Genomic DNA, 24916 nt, shown 5'->3' with positions numbered 1-24916 from the left:
CACACAGGTATATACAGACACAGCACACACATGTATATACAGACACAGCACACACATGTATATACAGGCACAGCAGACACATGTATATACAGACACAGCACACACACGTATATACAGGCACAGCACACACATGTATATACAGGCACAGCACACACATGTATATACAGACACAGCACACACACGTATATACAGGCACAGCACACACATGTATATACAGACACAGCACACACACGTATATACAGGCACAGCACACACATGTATATACAGACACAGCACACACACGTATATACAGACACAGCACACACACGTATATACAGACACAGCACACACATGTATATACAGGCACAGCACACACATGTATATACAGACACAGCACACACACGTATATACAGACACAGCACACACATGTATATACAGGCACAGCACACACATGTATATACAGACACAGCACACACAGGTATATACAGACACAGCACACACACGTATATACAGGCACAGCACACACATGTATATACAGACACAGCACACACACGTATATACAGGCACAGCACACACATGTATATACAGGCACAGCACACACATGTATATACAGACACAGCACACACAGGTATATACAGACACAGCACACACATGTATATACAGGCACAGCACACACATGTATATACAGGCACAGCACACACATGTATATACAGACACAGCACACACAGGTATATACAGACACAGCACACACACGTATATACAGGCACAGCACACACACGTATATACAGACACAGCACACACACGTATATACAGGCACAGCACACACATGTATATACAGACACAGCACACACATGTATATACAGACACAGCACACACATGTATATACAGACACAGCACACACACGTATATACAGACACAGCACACACACGTATATACAGACACAGCACACACACGTATATACAGACACAGCACACACATGTATATACAGGCACAGCACACACATGTATATACAGACACAGCACACACACGTATATACAGGCACAGCACACACATGTATATACAGGCACAGCACACACATGTATATACAGACACAGCACACACAGGTATATACAGACACAGCACACACACGTATATACAGGCACAGCACACACATGTATATACAGACACAGCACACACATGTATATACAGACACAGCACACACATGTATATACAGACAATGCACACACATGTATATACAGACACAGCACACACACGTATATACAGGCACAGCACACACATGTATATACAGGCACAGCACACACATGTATATACAGACACAGCACACACAGGTATATACAGACACAGCACACACATGTATATACAGACACAGCACACACATGTATATACAGACACAGCACACACATGTATATACAGGCACAGCACACACATGTATATACAGGCACAGCACACACACGTATATACAGACACAGCACACACACGTATATACAGGCACAGCACACACATGTATATACAGGCACAGCACACACATGTATATACAGGCACAGCACACACATGTATATACAGACACAGCACACACACGTATATACAGGCACAGCACACACATGTATATACAGGCACAGCACACACATGTATATACAGGCACAGCACACACATGTATATACAGACACAGCACACACATGTATATACAGACACAGCACACACAGGTATATACAGACACAGCACACACACGTATATACAGGCACAGCACACACACGTATATACAGACACAGCACACACATGTATATACAGACACAGCACACACACGTATATACAGACAATGCACACACACGTATATACAGACACAGCACACACACGTATATACAGGCACAGCACACACATGTATATACAGGCACAGCACACACATGTATATACAGACACAGCACACACAGGTATATACAGACAGCACACACATGTATACAGGCACAGCACACACATGTATATACAGGCACAGCACACACATGTATATACAGACACAGCACACAAAAGTATATACAGACACAGCACACACATGTATATACAGACACAGCACACACATGTATATACAGGCACAGCACACACATGTATATACAGGCACAGCACACACATGTATATACAGGCACAGCACACACATGTATATACAGGCACAGCACACACATGTATATACAGACACAGCACACACAAGTATATACAGACACAGCACACACATGTATATACAGACACAGCACACACATGTATATACAGACACAGCACACACATGTATATACAGGCACAGCACACACACGTATATACAGGCACAGCACACACACGTATATACAGGCACAGCACACACACGTATATACAGACAAAGCACACACACGTATATACAGACACAGCACACACACGTATATACAGGCACAGCACACACACGTATATACAGACACAGCACACACACGTATATACAGACACAGCACACACACGTATATACAGACACAGCACACACACGTATATACAGGCACAGCACACACACGTATATACAGGCACAGCACACACATGTATATACAGACACAGCACACACAGGTATATACAGACACAGCACACACATGTATATACAGACACAGCACACACATGTATATACAGGCACAGCACACACACGTATATACAGGCACAGCACACACACGTATATACAGACACAGCACACACACGTATATACAGACACAGCACACACACGTATATACAGACACAGCACACACACGTATATACAGACACAGCACACACACGTATATACAGGCACAGCACACACATGTATATACAGGCACAGCACACACATGTATATACAGGCACAGCACACACATGTATATACAGACACAGCACACACATGTATATACAGGCACAGCACACACAGGTATATACAGGCACAGCACACACACGTATATACAGGCACAGCACACACACGTATATACAGGCACAGCACACACAGGTATATACAGACACAGCACACACATGTATATACAGGCACAGCACACACATGTATATACAGGCACAGCACACACATGTATATACAGACACAGCACACACATGTATATACAGGCAAAGCACACACATGTATATACAGACACAGCACACACATGTATATACAGACACAGCACACACAGGTATATACAGACACAGCACACACATGTATATACAGGCACAGCACACACATGTATATACAGACACAGCACACACATGTATATACAGACACAGCACACACATGTATATACAGGCACAGCACACACATGTATATACAGGCACAGCACACACAGGTATATACAGACACAGCACACACATGTATATACAGACACAGCACACACATGTATATACAGGCACAGCACACACAGGTATATACAGACACAGCACACACATGTATATACAGGCACAGCACACACATGTATATACAGGCACAGCACACACAGGTATATACAGGCACAGCACACACAGGTATATACAGGCACAGCACACACAGGTATGTACAGGCACAGCACACACATGTATATACAGGCACAGCACACACATGTATATACAGACACAGCACACACGCACAGCACACACAGGTATATACAGGCACAGCACACACATGTATATACAGACACAGCACACAAATGTATATACAGGCACAGCACACACATGTATATACAGGCACAGGACACACATGTATATACAGACACAGCACACACATGTATATACAGGCACAGCACACACATGTATATACAGGCACAGCACACACATGTATATACAGACACAGCACACACATGTATATACAGACACAGCACACACATGTATATACAGGCACAGCACACACATGTATATACAGACACAGCACACACATGTATATACAGGCACAGCACACACATGTATATACAGACACAGCACACACATGTATATACAAGCACAGCACACACAAGTATATACAGACACAGCACACACATGTATATACAGACACAGCACACACATGTATATACAAGCACAGCACACACAAGTATATACAGACACAGCACACACATGTATATACAGACACAGCACACACATGTATATACAGGCACAGCACACACATGTATATGCAGACACAGCACACACATGCATATACAGGCACAGCACACACATGTATATACAGACACTGCACACACATGTATATACAGGCACAGCACACACATGTATATACAGACACAGCACACACATGTATATACAGACACAGCACACACACGTATATACAGGCACAGCACACACATGCATATACAGGCACAGCACACACATGTATATACAGACACTGCACACACATGCATGTACAGACAAGCACACACATGTATATACAGACACAGCACACACATGTATATACAGACACAGCACACACAGGTATATACAGGCACAGCACACACAGGTATATACAGGCACAGCACACACAGGTATATACAGACACAGCACACACATGTATATACAGACACAGCACACACATGTATATACAGGCACAGCACACACATGTATATACAGACACAGCACACACATGTATATACAGACACAGCACACACACGTATATACAGACACAGCACACACATGCATATACAGGCACAGCACACACATGTATATACAGACACAGCACACACATGTATATATAGACACTGCACACACATGCATGTACAGACACTGCACACACATGCATATACAGACACAGCACACACATGTATATACAGGCACAGCACACACATGTATATACAGACACAGCACACACATGTATATACAGACACAGCACACACACGTATATACAGGCACAGCACACACATGTATATACAGACACAGCACACACATGTATATACAGGCATAGCACACACACGTATATATAGACACTGCACACACATGCATATACAGACACAGCACACACATGTATATACAGGCACAGCACACACATGTATATACAGACACAGCACACACATGCATATACAGACACAGCACACACATGTATATACAGACACAGCACACACATGTATATACAGACACAGCACACACATGTATATACAGACACTGCACACACATGTATATACAGGCACAGCACACACATGTATATACAGACACTGCACACACATGTATATACAGGCACAGCACACACATGTATATACAGGCACAGCACACACATGTATATACAGGCACAGCACACACATGTATATACAGACACTGCACACACATGCATGTACAGACACAGCACACACATGTATATACAGGCACAGCACACACATATATATACAGACACAGCACACACATGTATATACAGGCACAGCACACACATGTATATACAGGCACAGCACACACATGTATATACAGACACTGCACACACATGCATGTACAGACACAGCACACACATGTATATACAGGCACAGCACACACATATATATACAGACACAGCACACACATGTATATACAGGCACAGCACACACATATATATACAGACACAGTACACACATGTATATACAGGCACAGCACACACATGTATATACAGGCACAGCACACACATGTATATACAGACACTGCACACACATGCATGTACAGACACAGCACACACATGTATATACAGGCACAGCACACACATATATATATACAGACACAGCACACACATGTATATACAGGCACAGCACACACATGCATATACAGACACAGCACACACATGTATATACAGGCACAGCACACACATGTATATACAGACACTGCACACACATGCATGTACAGACACAGCACACACATGTATATACAGGCACAGCACACACATATATATACAGACACAGCACACACATGTATATACAGACACAGCACACACATGTATATACAGACACAGCACACACATGCATATACAGACACAGCACACACATGTATATACAGACACAGCACACACATGTATATACAGACACAGCACACACACGTATATACAGGCACAGCACACACATGTATATACAGACACAGCACACACATGTATATACAGGCACAGCACACACACGTATATACAGGCACAGCACACACATGTATATACAGACACAGCACACACATGTATATACAGACACAGCACACACATGCATATACAGACACAGCAGACACATGTATATACAGACACAGCACACACATGTATATACAGACACAGCACACACATGTATATACAGACACAGCACACACATGTATATACAGACACAGCACACACATGTATATACAGACACAGCACACACATGTATATACAGGCACAGCACACACATGTATATACAGGCACAGCACACACATGTATATACAGACACAGCACACACATGCATATACAGACACAGCACACACATGTATATACAGACACAGCACACACATGTATATACAGACACAGCACACACACGTATATACAGGCACAGCACACACATGTATATACAGACACAGCACACACATGTATATACAGGCACAGCACACACATGTATATACAGACACAGCACACACATGTATATACAGGCACAGCACACACATGTATATACAGGCACAGCACACACATGTATATACAGTGCATCATCCACAGATCCCCCATAACAGTGCATCATCCACAGATCCCCATAACAGTGCATCATCCACAGATCACCCATAACAGTGCATCATCCACAGATCCCCATAACAGTGCATCATCCACAGATCACCCATAACAGTGCATCATCCACAGATCCCCATAACAGTGCATCATCTACAGATCCCCCATAACAGTGCATCATCCACAGATCCCCCATAACAGTACATCATCCACAGATCCCCCATAACAGGGCGTCATCCACAGATCCCCATAACAGTGCATCATCCACAGATCCCCCATAACAGTGCGTCATCCACAGATCCCCCATAACAGTGCATCATCCACAGATCCCCCATAACAGTGCGTCATCCACAGATCCCCATAACAGAGCATCATCCACAGATCCCCCATAGCACTGCGTCATCCACAGATCCCCCATAACAATGTTTCATCCACAGATCCCCCATAATACCGGTGTTACGTGTTACAGAACCACTCGGCACCCAGAATATGTTGTGCAGTTATATGTATATATAATAGAGACTGCAGAGACCTGTGTGTCGTAAGCAGTGCCATCCCGCCTCCCACCAATCCCCTAATAACAAAACACCGATAAGCATGGATGGGTTGAACAGGTCGGTCACAGTTTATTAATAATAAGCAAAGAGAGGCAAATACAATTCACAACGTTCTCACAGCTGTGGGCCCACGACCGCTGGGCACGTCGGCTGATGAGAGGTTACGAACCTTGCCCCCCTCTACACTACCGCTGTGACAAAATAAAAAGATAATGTGAATAGTAATTTTACACAAACCAAACATGATTATTATTTTTTTTTTTTTTTAAAACTATAGATCTTAAACAACATTTGCGCCGCACACTCGCTAATCTATAAGGGAGGGAGGGTTGGACAAAAGCTTCTAGGTATCAGGCGGAGAGGAAAGAGAAAGACCCCCACTCCAGCACCTGAATTTAACCCCTGAGGGTGTGGCCGGACGCCCCTTCCTCTCTTTCCGTTGGTCAGTGGGGCGTCCTAAATCATGGCATTACCTGGGGGGAGTAGTGGGAGGGGAGGCACTGCACAGTTCACTTATCATCAAATCCATGGGGGCGCTACAGTCAGAGGCACCATCCTTATTCAGTACGGTGCCTGCCAGACTGCAGAGACCTGTGTGTCGTAAGCAGTGCCATCCCGCCTCCCACCAATCCCCTAATAACAAAACACCGACAAGCATGGATGGGTTGAACAGGTCGGTCACAGTTTATTAATAATAAGCAGAGAGAGGCATGTACAATTCGCAACGGACTCACAGCTGTAGGCCCGCGACCGCTGGGCACGTCGGCTGATGAGAGGTTACGAACCTTGCCCCCCTCTACACTACCGCCACGGAGGATCGTGTGTATGACCTACACAGGACTCCGACCCCCACACAACATCATTAAGGCCTGTTCAACTCCGTCCTGCAAATTAGTTAACAACATATCGAGCCCGATATCTGTGAGATGAACGCCGTCCGGTCTCAGGTACAGTGAGATGTCCTCTTCTAGATTGTGGTGGTGAACCACAATGCCGTAGTTCTCTTTGACGAACGTTGCCATCTTTACGTTTATCCTTCTCCTTGATTTGTCGACGGCCTTAAGGTCTTTAGCTCCGTGCCAGACCGCTCGTGATATAATATCGGACCACACCACCACCATATGTGGTATAAGACAAACAGCCCGCTTTATGTCGGTTTTCATTGTCGTGAAGAGCTCCGCTCCTGTTGTCTTGCACAAATCATTACCACCAGCATGTAACACCAATATCAGCGGCCCTTTTGCCATTTTAGACATTTTTACCAACTCCGGGAAGATTTGATCCCACTGGAGCCCTCTGATGCCTCTCCAGATGACCTGTATACGTGGGAGTTTAAAATTCTTTCCACCGGGTGTATTTCTGCTGTTTTGCCCGCCCAATAAATAAAAGAATGTCCCAATACCCAAACTGTGGGCCTATGACCTCCTGTAAGAGATGAGATGTGTTATAGCAGGTCTGGTCTTATGTATCTCGCAAAGCATGCGGATTTCCAACGACCCAATCTCTGTACTTCAGCTTCTGCTACACCGGCCCTAGCCGCTTCAGTGGCCGCTCCTATTCTAAAAGAATGTGTCCCGTATTGTTTAGAGTCCACACCGACAGCTTGTAGACATAGCTTAAAAATTGTGTGAAATTGATATTTAGTAAGCGGGGAGCCGTCGGTGTGAGAGAGAAAAAATCTACTTTCGTGCCTTATGGCCGCGTAGTGTCTGACTATCTTGACAGGGCATACGGGGCCGTCTACGGCCTTAACCAGGACCCACGACCCCCTACCGGTGGGGTCACATTTGGATTTTCGCACTCTAATGCGCAGAGCGTCGCTGCATATTACGAGATCCTCATTAATTAACCCGCCTACAAAAGCAGTTTTAGAATGTGGCACTAGTTCACTAATCCGCAGCGCCCCGAAGAATGCGATTGCAAATGCTGCAGATATTAGGGCTGACTCATATTGTGACTTGCACACCGTTTTAGATATTGTTATAATGTTGTGCAACAGCTTTAAAGAAACGGGGCGACGACATTCCTGACCGGGTTGGAGCCTTCTCCAGCCTTTAACGGCTTGCTTTATGAAAAAATATTTAGTAACATCAGCCCATCCCACTAGCTGAAAGAAAAAGGCTACTCCCGATAAATGACGCTGCGCTAATGTGCCCGACGCACCTCTACTCCTGAGCTGATTCAGGAGTTCTACCACCATGTCGCATATTGCCCGATCACAAGTATCGACTGGCCTTCCTCTAATTAGCGAGCACCACTCTTCCCATGCCTTACCATAGACCTGCCAGGTAGCCGGTGTCACTGAGGCTCGGATCAAGGGCATCAGTGATTGGCCACTGTGTCCCAGAGGGAGGGAGGACACAGTAGGCCCGTTGGTTCTGCGTTGGGAAGGAAGACTTTGAAGGCCTGCCAATCGGAAGACAACAGAGAGTTAACCATCTTATCATCCACAGTAGACGTCACTCTGGCTCGGCACCAGATGTTGTGTCTAAGGCATAATAGTGCAAGTCGGCGCAATAGCGCAAGAATCGGTGGCGATGATGAAGACATACTGTTTAAGCATTTAGCGCTTCCCGGGTTTTTTATAAGAAATCTGATATTTGCGTTTTTTAGTTTATCACCCCATAGTTCGACTGATGTCACTATGGCAAATATTTCCAACAAAACGGGGTTGCTGCCCCAGATGGTAGAGGTCCATGGGACCGGCCATCTGCTTTTACACCATTGGTTGCTGTAGATTGCAACAAAACCATTTGTGAGATCCGCACCCACCAGTAGACCTAGGGCGCTGTTTAGCATCTCCTGAGACATGACACATGTATGGCCATTGTAGGTTTCCAAGAATGTTTTCCAGACGGCCAAATCAGCTCTCATTGAGCGATTAATTCTGATTCGGTGGCCCGGCTGGGCGATGCCCTTTGTAGCTAATGATAACCTGCGTGAGAAAGCCCTGCCGACCGGCATAACGCGACAAGCAAAGTTGAGTAAACCTAGTAAGGACTGCATCTGCTGGAGGGTGACTCTCTTTTCAACAATGAAACTTTTTACTATCTGAAGTGTTTTTTCTAATTTATCCGCCGGTAAACGAAAAAGCATCTCATTAGTATCTATTTTGATACCGAGGAAAGGGAGAACGTTACATGGACCGATCGTTTTTTCCGGCGATAGTGGTACACCGAAACGCCTTGAAATAAATTTAAACTTCTGAAGAAGAAAAGAACAGAGTTTTGATTCCCTAGGTCCGACGAACAAAAAGTCATCGAGGTAATGGATTGTGGAATTGCTGCCTGTTTCGTGACGTATTACCCAGTCTAAGAAGGTGCTGAAAAGCTCGAAATAGTGACAGGAAATGGAGCAGCCCATTGGCAGGCATATGTCAAAATAAAAAAGCTGGTCCACCTTACAACCCAACAAATGGTAGCATTCAGGGTGCACGGGTTAAAGACGGAAAGCTGACTCGATGTCGGTTTTTGCCAGTAGGGCGCCGCGCCCCGCCGCGCGCACGAGCTCCACTGCTCTGTCAAACGAAGCGTAGGTTACCGACGAGTCTTCCGGGGGTATTGCGTCATTGACCGAATCGCCTTTTGGGTAGGAAAGATGATGAATTAGCCGATATTTACCGGGTTCTTTTTTGGGCACAATACCTAGAGGCGAGATTCTGAAGTTTTTGAATGGTAATGATCGAAATGGGCCCGCCATCCTGCCGAGTTCTACCTCTTTTATGATTTTTTGATGTAAAATCTCTGGGAACTCTCGGGCTGATTTTAGATTCTTTGCCGATGTTGGCGTTCGGTTGAATTTAAAGGGGATGAAGAAACCGTACTTAAAACCGTCGTATAATTGCTGAGCAGCTTCTTTATTGGGATAAAGGCTTAGCCAGGGGCCCATGGCGGCTACGCTCACCGGGGTTTTGCCTCGTAGCAGTTCCGCTTGCGAGGCGTGTACACCTGGATGCAGGGTGTCCGCCGCCGCAGGCTGAGCAGTCGTGTCTATATCTGCATGCCGCCTGGAAGCGACAGTTTCCACCATTGAATAACAAGCAGGCCCCTGGTCTCCGTACGACCACAGAGTTTTGGCCTGCGGATGCTGAGAAACTAGTGGCCGATGATGAAAAGGGAGGGTGTTTTTGTGTAAGCATTAGTCGTAGCCAGACATCTGTTGCTTTAACTCCCCATCCTGGTTGCAGGGCTAGCCTCCTGCGGAACTCCTCGTCATAGCGCCTCCAAGCGACGCCACCATGAGACTTATAGGAGTTATATATTAAATCCATATATATGAATAACTCTGAGCAGCGTTCAGGATGTTTCTGGCCCATTATACATCCTAGGACAGTGAAGGCCTGCAGCCACTTGTTCATTGTATGTGCTATTTTACCTCTGTTTCTATCGTATGACCACTCGCCAGTCCTCCTTTCCTTATCCACTGACTGTTGGTCCGCTGATAACAGTGACCATATGTCTACATAGTCATTATTCCAGATCTTCTCTTTTTTCTCTAAGTCTATGTGTGTACCTAGCGGACTAATTCCGCAGAAAAATGCATCTTTATGTAGACTAGCTGATTGAGGTATGTTCCTGGTGACGGTTTGACCACTGTGCTGATTAAAGTGGTCGACTAGAGCCCTGATGGCAGATGCCAGGTTGCTCTCTTCTGTGTTGTGTATGTTGACATGTGGATTGGTTATGCGAGACTCACCGCTGTCTGTCGCCAGTCGAGTGTCTCCTTGTGAAGGAGGTACCCCTGCGATATCCTGCTCCCGGCTGGAGGCCCGATCTGGCCCAGAAATGTCTTGGCCATTGGAACATGGCTGGAATTCTGAATCGATGACAGAACTTCGATGCTGATGAGCCATGGTGGAAAGGGAAGGTTCTTCTCGGATTAATGATGACGATGTAGCCCGTCGCAGCCGAAGGCTGCCGTGAGCTTGTGACGGCGCTCCCTGCTGGCTATGCGTCTGACTGGAGGACGCAAGATGTTCGTCGCTGCTCCTCCGGCTAGTAGTCTGGTGTGGAGATTCCGTGCGACGTCTACGGCTTGATGACCAAGAACACCTGCTGCGGTGGCCCTCGGACACATCGGACTGCCCTGATGTGGAAGTTGACCTCCGTCTGGAGGAGCGCGACCTGTGGCGACTCCTGTTGTAGGTACGCCTTCGCCTGCAACGGGAACAACGACAGCCAGAGGGACAGCGAGAAAGGTGGTGGTGGGAGGAATCCGCAGAGGATGGTGTGGAGGATCTGTGGCGTATGTGGCTACGTTCGTGGTGGCCGGGTGTATGTTGTTTTGTAGGCTGTCGAGTAAGTGATGTGGCGTTATTATTGCTTTCACTGTAGGTGTCTAATGGGGATGGTGTTCTGACCGCCAATGAAATAGTGTGCGACGCAGGTGTTTGCGACAGTGGTGGGGTTGGTGGCGTGTACTGTGCAAAACCTTCTAGGTATCAGGCGGAGAGGAAAGAGAAAGACCCCCACCCCAGCACCTGAATTTAGCCCCTGAGGGTGTGACCGGACGCCCCTTCCTCTCTTTCCGTTGGTCAGTGGGGCGTCCTAAATCATGGCATTACCTGGGGGGGGGAGTAGTGGGAGGGGAGGCACTGCACGGAGTTCTCTTATCATCAAATCCAGGGGGGCTCTACAGTCAGAGACACTATCCTTATTCAGTACAGTGCCTGCCATTCTATGTGAGATGCATGTCCCTAATGCACCAGTTCACAGGCTGCGCCCCTGGGCAGAGGGGACACGATATTCTCCTTTTGTCCGCCCTCCCCCCACCTTTGTAATTCCCACAGTAAACATCGGCAGGTTCCGGCCACCTGCGGCTTTTGTAATGCATGTCTGGCCTGCCGCTTTTCTATTGGCCTGCCCTCTGTATCTGTGTGATATATTCTGTGTCCTGTGAGTAAAGTGTTGTCAGACTGGAAATACGTGGAGAAGCAGTGATCTTTTATATGCGCCCATGTAACCAAAGAATTCCAGCCAGCGTCATTCATTCAGACTCCAGCCAACGCAGAGCGGACCTCCGAAAACACGGGGTGGTACTGAAAGAGGTACCCCAGCTTGGTAGACCCCGTTATACTGGTGGCAGCAGCGGGATATGATACCCCTTCTACAGGAGGAAAGGAATGAATGGAAAATAACTACCAGAAGCTAAAGAGGACTACATTAAAAGATCTGGTGGAAGCCCGAGGGTTAATCGCCAGCAACAAAACAAAAGCGGATTTGATAGCAGCCATCATGGAACACGACAGTGCAGCGCCCCCGATGTGAACGTGCAGGAGAATGAATTCCAGAGGGAGGTAAAGAACAGATTGGTGTTCTATGGCCCAAACCCAGCAGTAGAGATCATACGAAAGGTGATGGCTGATGTGCGTACTGATCTGAAGGAAAAGATGGCCGAGCGGACCAGGATAGAGCTAGCCAAGATGGAGATGGCAGAGCGGACCAAAGTGGAGCTGGCCAAGATGGAGATGGCAGAGCGGAGAAAGGAGAGTCAGCGAGCAGGGGGAGCTCTGGCCTTCGACCAGGTACCTTCAACAGTAAGCCACAAAAAGATCCAGTATAATGCCTTCCGACAGTTGGGGGAGGCAGAGGAAGACATTGATGGCTTTCTGCAGGACTTTGAGCGGCAGTGTGCCCTTCATCAAGTGAAGCCGGAGGAACGGGTTCAGATTCTTGCCAGCAAGCTGACAGACCGGGCAGCGGACGCCTATCAAACGGTACCTGATGAGGACTGTATGGACTATGAGCGGGTCAAAGAAGTGATCTTGGCCCGGTATGTGCTGACACCAGAGGCCTACCGCCAAAAGTTCCGCGGACTTATAAAACGCGTAACCGATACCCACGCTGAATGGGCCTGTAAATTACGGCGGTCACTGCTACAGTGGGTACAAGGGAGCCAAGCAACCAATAAGGAGGACGTCCTCCAGCTCTTCCTGTTAGAACGATTCTTTAATGGACTAACCCCCGAGACACAGGAATGGCTTTGGGACAGGCGGCCAACGACTCTTGAGGAAGCCGCTCGTCTGGCCGATGAACATCATGATGCCAGGAGGCTGCAGTTGTCCGGATCAAAGATGGTCACTAGGGGCCCTCCCATGGACCTGAAGGGCCCCAAACCACCGAAGATTGTAGGGGGACCAGCTAGAAACCCAGCCTACCACAGTCCCCCTGGGGCGCGATGCCACACCTGCCGTCAGCTGGGCCACCTGCAAAGACAATGTCCCAACTGGACTCAGCATACCCAGTGGCCAAAGGCGGGAACAGCTACCTTCAGCCGGGCTGCTGTACACTGCTACCAAGGCGAAGCTGACCCAGCATTGGGGGCTACGACTATCCAAGGGGTGGAAGAGATGGAGGAAGTGCTGCATGAAGTAGACCCCGTGCAGGCAGCCCGGGCAGATAATCGACAACAGCATCGACAGGTCATGTGGGTTAATGGGAAACGTATGCAGGGACTAAGAGATTCCGGAGCAACTTTGACCCTTGTGAAGCCTCATCTCGTCCACGACTAAGAGAAGACGGACCGGACAGTGGCAGTCTGTGTAGTAGGGGGAGCCATACATCGACTGCCCACTGCCAGGATTCACCTGAACTGGGGAGTCGGGGATGGCCTTGTTGAGGTCGGCTTGATGGAGGATTTGCCTGCAGACGTCTTGCTGGGAAATGACTTGGGGCCCATGTTGCCTGCATTCTCGGTGGCCCCGCTGGCTGAGACCTATCCTGTGACCACCCGGAGACAAGCTCGAGCTGCGGAGGCGGAATCACACTCAGTGGAGGCCCAGGTAAGACATCCCATCCCTACACGTATTCCCATAGCCAGACACATTTCTTGGGCCACCCCAGATGAATTTAAGAGGGAGTTACTTGAGGATCCTTCATTATAGGGATATCGTGGGAAGGCACAGGAGGGGAGAGGGGTACTGGAAAAGGAACAGTTTGTATGGAAGCAGGGACTCCTCTACCGGATCACAGAGCAGCACCACACAGGGACGAGCCCCATTATAAAACGACAGCTGGTAGTTCCCAAGAAGTATAGGCAGGAGCTACTGCAAATCTCTCATGATATACCATTAGCCGGGCACTTCGGTGTCAGTCGCACCAGGCATCGTCTGACACAAAACTTCTTTTGGCCGGGGGTAACCTATGATGTTCGTCAGTACTGCCAGACCTGTGACAGTTGCCAGCGCATTGGCAAGAGGTGGGATCGATGCAAGGCCAAATTACGCCCCCCCTCCATTGTGGAGGAACCATTTAGCCGAGTAGCGGTCGATCTGATAGGGCCGTTAGCCAAACCCAGTCCGTCAGGGAAAAAGTATATACTGACAGTGGTAGATTATGCCACACGGTATCCAGAGGCGGTTGCGTTACCTAACATACTGGCAAAGATGGTGGCGGCCGCCCTGCTCCAAGTTGTCTCACGGGTTGGATTTCTCCGGGAGATTATCTCGGACCAGGGTGCCCAGTTTACAGCAGAGGTGACTGTGATGGTGTGATATGTTATGTGGATGTCATTTTTTGTATATTCCTATTTTTAACAATTCCAGTTATTTTCATAGTGTTTTTCTTATTACATTGTAACCCTACAGCAAAAAAAAAAAAAAAATGTCCAGGGAAACGAGATTCCACAACTCTAGCACCAGAGGATAAAAATGGGTCCTTCTCTCTGAAATGCAGCCTTTTCACAATCTTGTCTCTACCAAAACTGACCGGTCCAGCTGCCGTTCTTCCCCCCACCCCCTTCCTTGTCCAGGGGTAGTCAAACAAGTTGCCTCCCTGAAGAGAACAAAGGGCCTTAGGGATTAATGCACTAGAGGGGGTCATCAAGAGACAGATACAGTGAGGCTGTAGACTTACAATGTAATAAGAAAAACACTATGAAAATAACTGGAATTGTTAAAAATAGGAATATACAAAAAATGACATCCACATAACATATCACACCATCACAGTGACCAACCAACTGTGGAAGCTGTGCGGTGTAAAGTCCATTAGAAGCGCCCCGTACCACCCGCAAACCAGTGGGTTGTGTGAACGCTTTAACGTGACATGAAAACAGCTCATTGGGACTTTTACCAGGACCTACAGGGACTGGGAGAAATTCTTGCCACACCTCCTGTTTGCCTATCGGGAGGTGCCCCAAGAATCCACGGGGTTCTCCCCGTTCGAGCTGGTATACGGGAGACGGGTTAGGGGACCCCTAGACTTAGTGCTGGAACACTGGGAAGGGGAGGGCCTCATAGAAGGGGTACCTATTGTACCCTATGTGCTGGAATTCCGGGACCGCCTACAAGAGCTGACCCAGGTTGTACGTGAGAACATGCAGGTGACCCAGCGGCGCCAGCGCATATGGTACGATCAGAAGGCCAGAGAGCGCACTTTGGAAATAGGACAGAAGGTCCTGGTGTTAGAGCCCACTAAGCAGAATAAGTTTCAAGCTGCATGGCAGGGGCCCTACCAGGTAGTGGGGAAAATAGCCGACACAACCTATAATGTCGCCGATTGTGATGACCCCAGGGTTATCCGCATGTTCCACGTGAATATGCTGAAGCCCCACCGGGAGCGCCCTGAAGAGGTAGTGGCCATCTGTGCACCTGAAGCAGAGGATTTAGCCGGACTTCCCTTGCCGGATGTCTTAGGGGAAAGGACTCAGTCTAAAACATGGGACCAGGTACACTTGGGTGAAGACCTAGGCCCCCGGGAGAGACAGCAGGCAGAGGCGTTGTTGAGGCTGCGACAGAGGATGTTTTCAGAGAGACCGGGGTACACTCGCCTGGCACAACACAAGGTTGAGACCCAGGATCAGACCCCCCTGCAACAAAACCCCTTCCGCGTCCCTGAGTCTGTACGAGAGGGGATGCGACAAGAGATACAAGAGATGTTGCGTTTAGGGGTCATTGAAGAGTCAGATAGTCCCTGGGCATCCCCCGTAGTGTTAGTGCCCAAGGAGGATGGGACTACACGGTTTTGTGTAGACTATCGTAGGCTCAATGAGAAACAGTGACGGATGCATACCCCATGACGCGTGTGGATGAGTTGTTAGACCGGCTGGCGGGGGCAAAGTATTTGACCACCATCGATCTATGCAAAGGCTACTGGCAGATTCCTCTTAGTCCTGACGCTATTCCCAAGTCGGCATTTGTCACCCCGTTTGGCTTATTCCAGTTTCGAGTTATGCCATTCGGGATGAAGAATGCCCCGGCGACCTTCCAAAGGCTGGCTGACCGGTTTCTGGATGGTCTCCAGGACTATGCTTGTGCCTACCTGGACAACATCGCCATCTACAGTGCGACATGGGAAGAGCATCTAAATCACCTAGAGACAGTATTGGACAGGATCCACCAGGCCGGAATCACCCTGAACCCAAACAAGTGTCACGTGGGCAAAGCAGAGGTTCAGTATTTAGGGCATTGGGTGGGAAGTGGGAAACAGCGACCAGAACCAACCAAGATTGAGGCCATAGCCAAGTGGCCCATCCCACGCACTAAAACCCAGGTCATGGCGTTTCTAGGGACAGCGGGGAATTACAGGAAATTAGTTCCCAATTACAGCAGCGTAGCCAAGCCCCTCACTGATCTGACCCAAGATCCAATCCCACCAGGTAACCTGGACCTCAGAGTGTGAGGAAGCCTTCCGCCAACTAAAGGACGCCCTCACCAATACCCCTGTATTGGCCCCACCCGATCCAACTACACGTTTCCTTGTTCACACAGACGCTTCTATGTTTGGATTGGGGGCAGCACTGAGCCAAGTCGGGCCGGACGGCCAAGAACACCCGGTAGCTTACCTGAGTCGGAAACTACTGCCCCGTGAAGTAAGCTATGCGGCCATCGAGAAGGAGTGCCTGGCGGTAGTATGGGCACTCAAGAAGTTGCAACCATATTTGTATGGACGACAGTTTTCCCTCCTAACGGACCATAATCCCCTAGTCTGGCTTAATTGGGTCTCCGGAGACAACGCCAGATTGCTGCGGTGGAGTTTAGCCCTACAACCTCTGGACTTCACCATCCACCACAGACCCGGCAAACAAAACGGTAACGCCGATGGACTAAGTCGACAAACGGAACTTGTACCCACCCCATAGACTTCGGTCATCCCCAAACCGATCCGTTGAGGATCAGACTGTGTATGCCGATCGCGTCACTGAAAAGGGGGAGCCGTGTTACGTGTTACAGAACCACTCAGCACCCAGAATATGTTGTGCAGTTATATGTATGTATAATAGGTTCTATGTGAGATGCATGTCCCTAATGCATCAGCCCACAGGCTGCGCCCCTGGGCAGAGGGGACACGATATTCTCCTTTTATCCACCCTCCCCCCACCTTTGTAATTCCCACAGTAAACATACGCAGGCTCCGGCCACCTGCGGCTTTTGTAATGCATGTCTGGCCTGCCGCTTTTCTATTGGCCTGCCCTCTGTATCTGTGTGATATATTCTGTGTCCTGTGAGTAAAGTGTTGTCAGACTGGAAATACGTGGAGAAGCAGTGATCTTTTATATGCGCCCATGTAACCAAGGAATTCCAGCCAGCGTCATTCATTCAGACTCCAGCCAACGCAGAGCGGACCTCCGAAAATACGGGGTCGTACTGAAAGAGGTACCCCAGCTTGGTAGACCCCGTTACAAGTGCGTCATCCACAGATCCCCTAAAATAGTGCATCATCCACAGATCCCCATAACAGTGCATCATCCACAGATCCTCCATAACAGTGCATCATCCACAGATCCCCATAGCAGTGCATCATCCACAGATCCCCATAACAGTGCATCATCCACAGATCCCCCATAACAGTGTATCATCTACAGATCCCCCATAACAGTGCATCATCCACAGATCCCCATAGCAGTGCATCATCCACAGATCCCCATAACAGTGTATCATCTACAGATCCCGCATAACAGTGCATCATTCACAGATCCCTATACTAGTGCATCATCCACAGATCCCCCATAACAGTGCATCATCCACAGATCCCCATAACAGTGTATCATCTACAGATCCCGCATAACAGTGCATCATTCACAGATCCCTATACTAGTGCATCATCCACAGATCCCCCATAACAGTGCATCATCCACAGATCCCCCATAACAGTGTATCATCTACAGATCCCGCATAACAGTGCATCATTCACAGATCCCTATACTAGTGCATCATCCACAGATCCCCCATAACAGTGCATCATCCACAGATCCCCATAACAGTGCATCATCCACAGCTCCCTCATAACAGTGCATCATCCACAGATCCCCATAGCAGTGCATCATCCACAGATCTCCCATAACAGTGCGTCATACACAGATCCCCCATAACAGTGTGTCATCCACAGATCCCCCATAATATCGCGTCATCCACAGATCCCCTATAACAGTGCATCATCCACAGATCCCCCATAACAGTGCATCATCCACAGATCCCCCATAACAGTGCATCATCCACAGATCCCCCATAACAGTGCATCATCCACAGATCCTCCATAGCAGACAGTATCACACAGGAGAGGATTAGATACACAGCTCAGCAGTCAGTATCACACAGGAGAGGATTAGATGCACGGCTCAGCAGACAGTATCACACAGGAGAGGATTAGATACATGGCTCAGCAGACAGTATCACACAGGAGAGGATTAGATACACAGCTCAGCAGTCAGTATCACACAGGAGAGGATTAAATACATGGCTCAGCAGTCAGTATCACACAGGAGAGGATTAGATACACGGCTCAGCAGACAGTATCACACAGGAGAGGATTAGATACACGGCTCAGTAGTCAGTATCACACAGGAGAGGATTAGATGCACGGCTCAGCAGACAGTATCACACAGGAGAGGATTAGATGCACGGCTCAGCAGACAGTATCACACAGGAGAGGATTAGATACACGGCTCAGCAGTCAGTATCACACAGGAGAGGATTAGATGCACGGCTCAGCAGACAGTATCACACAGGAGAGGATTAGATACACAGCTCAGCAGTCAGTATCACACAGGAGAGGATTAGATGCACGGCTCAGCAGACAGTATCACACAGGATAGGATTAGATGCACGGCTCAGCAGACAGTATCACACAGGAGAGGATTAGATACACAGCTCAGCAGTCAGTATCACACAGGAGAGGATTAGATGCACAGCTCAGCAGACAGTATCACACAGGAGAGGATTAGATACACAGCTCAGCAGTCAGTATCACATAGGAGAGGATTAGATACACGGCTCAGCAGACAGTATCACACAGGAGAGGATTAGATACACAGCTCAGCAGTCAGTATCTCACAGGAGAGGATTAGATACACGGCTCAGCAGACAGTATCACACAGGAGAGGATTAGATACGCGGCTCAGCAGTCAGTATCACACAGGATAGGATTCGATACACGGCTGAGCAGTCAGTATCACACAGGATAGGATTAGATACACGGCTCAGCAGACAGTATCACACAGGAGAGGATTAGATACACGGCTCAGCAGACAGTATCACACAGGAGAGGATTAGATACACAGCTAAGCAGTCAGTATCACACAGGAGAGGATTAGATACACGGCTCAGCAGACAGTATCACACAGGAGAGGATTAGATACACAGCTCAGCAGTCAGTATCACACAGGAGAGGATTAGATGCACGGCTCAGCAGACAGTATCACACAGGAGAGGATTAGATACACGGCTCAGCAGACAGTATCACACAGGAGAGGATTAGATACACATCTCAGCAGTCAGTTTCATACAGGAGAGGATTAGATACACGGCTCAGCAGTCAGTATCACACAGGAGAGGATTAGATGCACGGCTCAGCAGACAGTATCACACAGGAGAGGATTAGATACACGGCTCAGTAGTCAGTATCACACAGGAGAGGATTAGATGCACGGCTCAGCAGACAGTATCACACAGGAGAGGATTAGATGCACGGCTCAGCAGACAGTATCACACAGGAGAGGATTAGATACACGGCTCAGCAGTCAGTATCACACAGGAGAGGATTAGATGCACGGCTCAGCAGACAGTATCACAGAGGAGAGGATTAGATACACAGCTCAGCAGTCAGTATCACACAGGAGAGGATTAGATGCACTGCTCAGCAGACAGTATCACACAGGAGAGGATTAGATGCACGGCTCAGCAGACAGTATCACACAGGAGAGGATTAGATACACAGCTCAGCAGTCAGTATCACACAGGAGAGGATTAGATGCACGGCTCAGTAGACAGTATCACACAGGAGAGGATTAGATACACGGCTCAGCAGTCAGTATCACACAGGAGAGGATTAGATGCACGGCTCAGCAGACAGTATCACACAGGAGAGGATTAGATGCACGGCTCAGCAGACAGTATCACACAGGAGAGGATTAGATGCACGGCTCATCAGTCAGTATCACACAGGAGAGGATTAGATGCACGGCTCAGCAGACACTATCACACAGGAGAGGATTAGATACACGGCTCAGTAGTCAGTATCACACAGGAGAGGATTAGATGCACGGCTCAGCAGACAGTATCACACAGGAGAGGATTAGATGCACGGCTCAGCAGACAGTATCACACAGGAGAGGATTAGATACACAGCTCAGCAGTCAGTATCACACAGGAGAGGATTAGATGCACGGCTCAGCAGACAGTATCACACAGGAGAGGATTAGATACACAGCTCAGCAGTCAGTATCACACAGGAGAGGATTAGATGCACGGCTCAGTAGACAGTATCACACAGGAGAGGATTAGATACACGGCTCAGCAGTCAGTATCACACAGGATAAGATTAGATACACGGCTCAGCAGACAGTATCACACAGGAGAGGATTAGATGCACGGCTCAGCAGACAGTATCACACAGGAGAGGATTAGATACACAGCTCAGCAGTCAGTATCACACAGGATAGGATTAGATACATGGCTCAGCAGTCAGTATCACACAGGAGAGGATTAGATACACGGCTCAGCAGTCAGTATCACACAGGAGAGGATTAGATGCACGGCTCAGCAGACAGTATCACACAGGAGAGGATTAGATGCACGGCTCAGCAGACAGTATCACACAGGAGAGGATTAGATACACAGCTCAGCAGTCAGTATCACACAGGAGAGGATTAGATACACAGCTCAGCAGTCAGTATCACACAGGATAGGATTAGATGCACGTTTTTTATGTGCAGTATAATCATTATAATTTGTTATAACTAACCACAGTTGGTTATTATGCCCGGGCAATGCATTCTATAAAAAAATAACAATACTAAATTTGTTATTCTTAGGAATTAAATAAATCGAGGGTCTAAAATATCAGTAGAAATCTCTGCAGTCAGAGCTGCTGCTGATACATTGTCTTTCTATTTCTTTTTGCATGCTCAGAATATGGAGGAACTGTGACTGTGTCGCTGTTATCTTCCCACATGAAGAAATACGAACTTTGGATGTTTTCTACTAATCTCTTGTGGTCTGCATGTAATAAATACAGGGTTAAAGGAAATCTGCCCCCACCGGACATATATGACCTATTAAAGGGAATCTGTCACCCCATTTTTGGCCTTTCAGCTGCCGGCATAGACATCAGAGGCTTATCTACAGCATTCTGTAATGCTGTAGATTAGCCCCCGATGTATCCTGAAAGAAAAGAAAAATGAGAAATATTATACTCGCCGGAGGGGGCGGTCCGGTCCGATGGGTGTTGCGGTCCGGCCCGGCGCCTCCCTTCTTCATGCGATGACGTCCTCTTCCCCCTTCCTGTAATGGCTCCGGCGCAAGCGCACTGCTCTGTCCTGTTGAGGGCAGAGCAGAATTCTGCAGTGCGCAGGCGCCAGACCTCTCCCGACGCCTGCGCACTGCAGGACTCTGCTCTGCCCTCAACAGGACAGAGCAGTGCGCTTGCGCCGGAGCCATTACAGGAAGGGGGAAGAGGACGTCATCGCATGAAGAAGGGAGGGACCGGACTGCCCACCTCGGTGAGTGTAATATAACGCGTTTTTCTTCTCTTTCAGGTTACATCGGTGGCTTATCTACAGCATTACAGAATGCATTACAGAATGCCGTAGATAAGCCCCCGATGTCTATGCCGGCAGCAAATAGGGCAAAAATGGGGTGACAGATTCCCTTTAATAGGTCATATATGTCCGGTGGGGGCAGATTCCTTTTAATATGGGTAGACACTAGTCCCAGCTGTCTGCCTCGTATTAATGCTCTTGTTGTTGAGAAAACGTATTTCTTTATGCTAATGGCTTCTTCAGGTTTCGGGGAGTGCGGTGTGTGGGGGAAATCTCTGCCTCCTGTCTTCATTATTATACCACCCCCTCCCATCAGTGTCAGTCTGTCCTGTGCCGTGTAGTGGTGGTGCAGGAATCCCGCGCCTGCGTCCTGCTCTCCCTCCGCAATCCGCACCTTTTCCTCCCTTCTATGGGCCGTGTATTCAGGGATCTTCTACGCAGGCGTAATACGGGTGAGCCTCCTAGACAGGTAGGACTGGTGTAACATCTCTGTCACCTGTATGCCCATATTAATAGGACAAATACAGCTCTGGCACAAATGAAGAGACCGCTGCACATTGTTCAGTTTCTCTGATTTTTCTCTTTATATTTGTGAGTAAAATGTAAATTGCTCTTTTATTCTATAAACTCCTGACCACATGTCTCCGAATTTCCAAACAATAAATTTTATATTTATTTTCAGAAAATGAGAAATGGTCAAAAGAACAAAAAATGCAGACCTCAAATAATGCAAAGAAAACAAGGTCATAATCATTTAGACACAACAATACTAATGCTTTACCTCAGGAAGAGTTCAGAGATCAGTATTCTGTGGAATCCCCATGATTATTAACCCCAGCTTTCCTGTGTCTCGGCTGCTTTCCACCAGTCTCTCACATGGCTTTTGGGTGACCTTATGCTGCTCCTGGTACACACATGTCAGCAGTTCTTCTTTGTCTGATGGCTTGTGACTCTCCATCTTCCTCCTGATTACATTCCAGAGGTTCTCAGTGGGGTTCAGGTCTGGAGATTGGGCGCAGGGATTTGATGTGGTGGTCTCTTAATTTTTGCCAGAGCTGTATGTCTGGGGGGGGGGGGTTACAGATTCCCTTTAAAAAAAAAAAGATTTTGTTACTAAAAGTTTAGCAGCGGCTGAGATGAAGCCGTGTGATTGGCTGATAGTGGCTGCAACTTTGGAAACACAAAACTCAGCTGTGAGGCCATTTCCTATGTGTCCACCAGGGGGCAGTGTTGTACTGGATAAAGGATAAACATCCCATCTAGCTCCTGTTCTGTGTTCACCTGGAGGAGCCACGGAATCTCACAATCCACAGATGAGTGATGGGGAATATGGAGATCACACAGATCGGTCACTCCGTCACCCAGGATCGGTCACTCCGTCACCCAGGATCGGTCACTCCACCACTTAGTATCGGTCACTCCGTCACTCAGGATCGTTCACTCTGTCACACAGGATGGGTCACTCCGTCACTCAGTATCGGTCACTCCGTCACACAGGATGGGTCACTCCGTCACTCAGTATCGGTCACTCCGTCACACAGGATCGGTCACTCCGTCACACAGGATCAGTCACTCCGTCATCCAGGATCGGTCACTCCGTCACACAGGATGGGTCAATGCATCACACAGGATTGGTCACTCGGTCACTCAGAATCGGTCACTCCGTCACTCAGGATCGGTCACTCCGTCACACAGGATCAGTCACTCCGTCACCCAAAATCGGTCACTCCGTCACTCAGGATCGGTCACTCCGTCACCCAAGATCGGTCACTCCGTCACTCAGAATCGGTCACTCCGTCACTCAGGATCGGTCACTCCGTCACTCAGGATCGGTCAC

Source organism: Dendrobates tinctorius, unplaced genomic scaffold (genome assembly GCF_039654945.1).
Source record: "Dendrobates tinctorius isolate UK_male_01 unplaced genomic scaffold, ASM3965494v1 ptg000535l, whole genome shotgun sequence".
Lineage (NCBI taxonomy): Eukaryota > Metazoa > Chordata > Amphibia > Anura > Dendrobatidae > Dendrobates > Dendrobates tinctorius.
Note: the sequence above shows the minus strand (reverse complement) of the source record.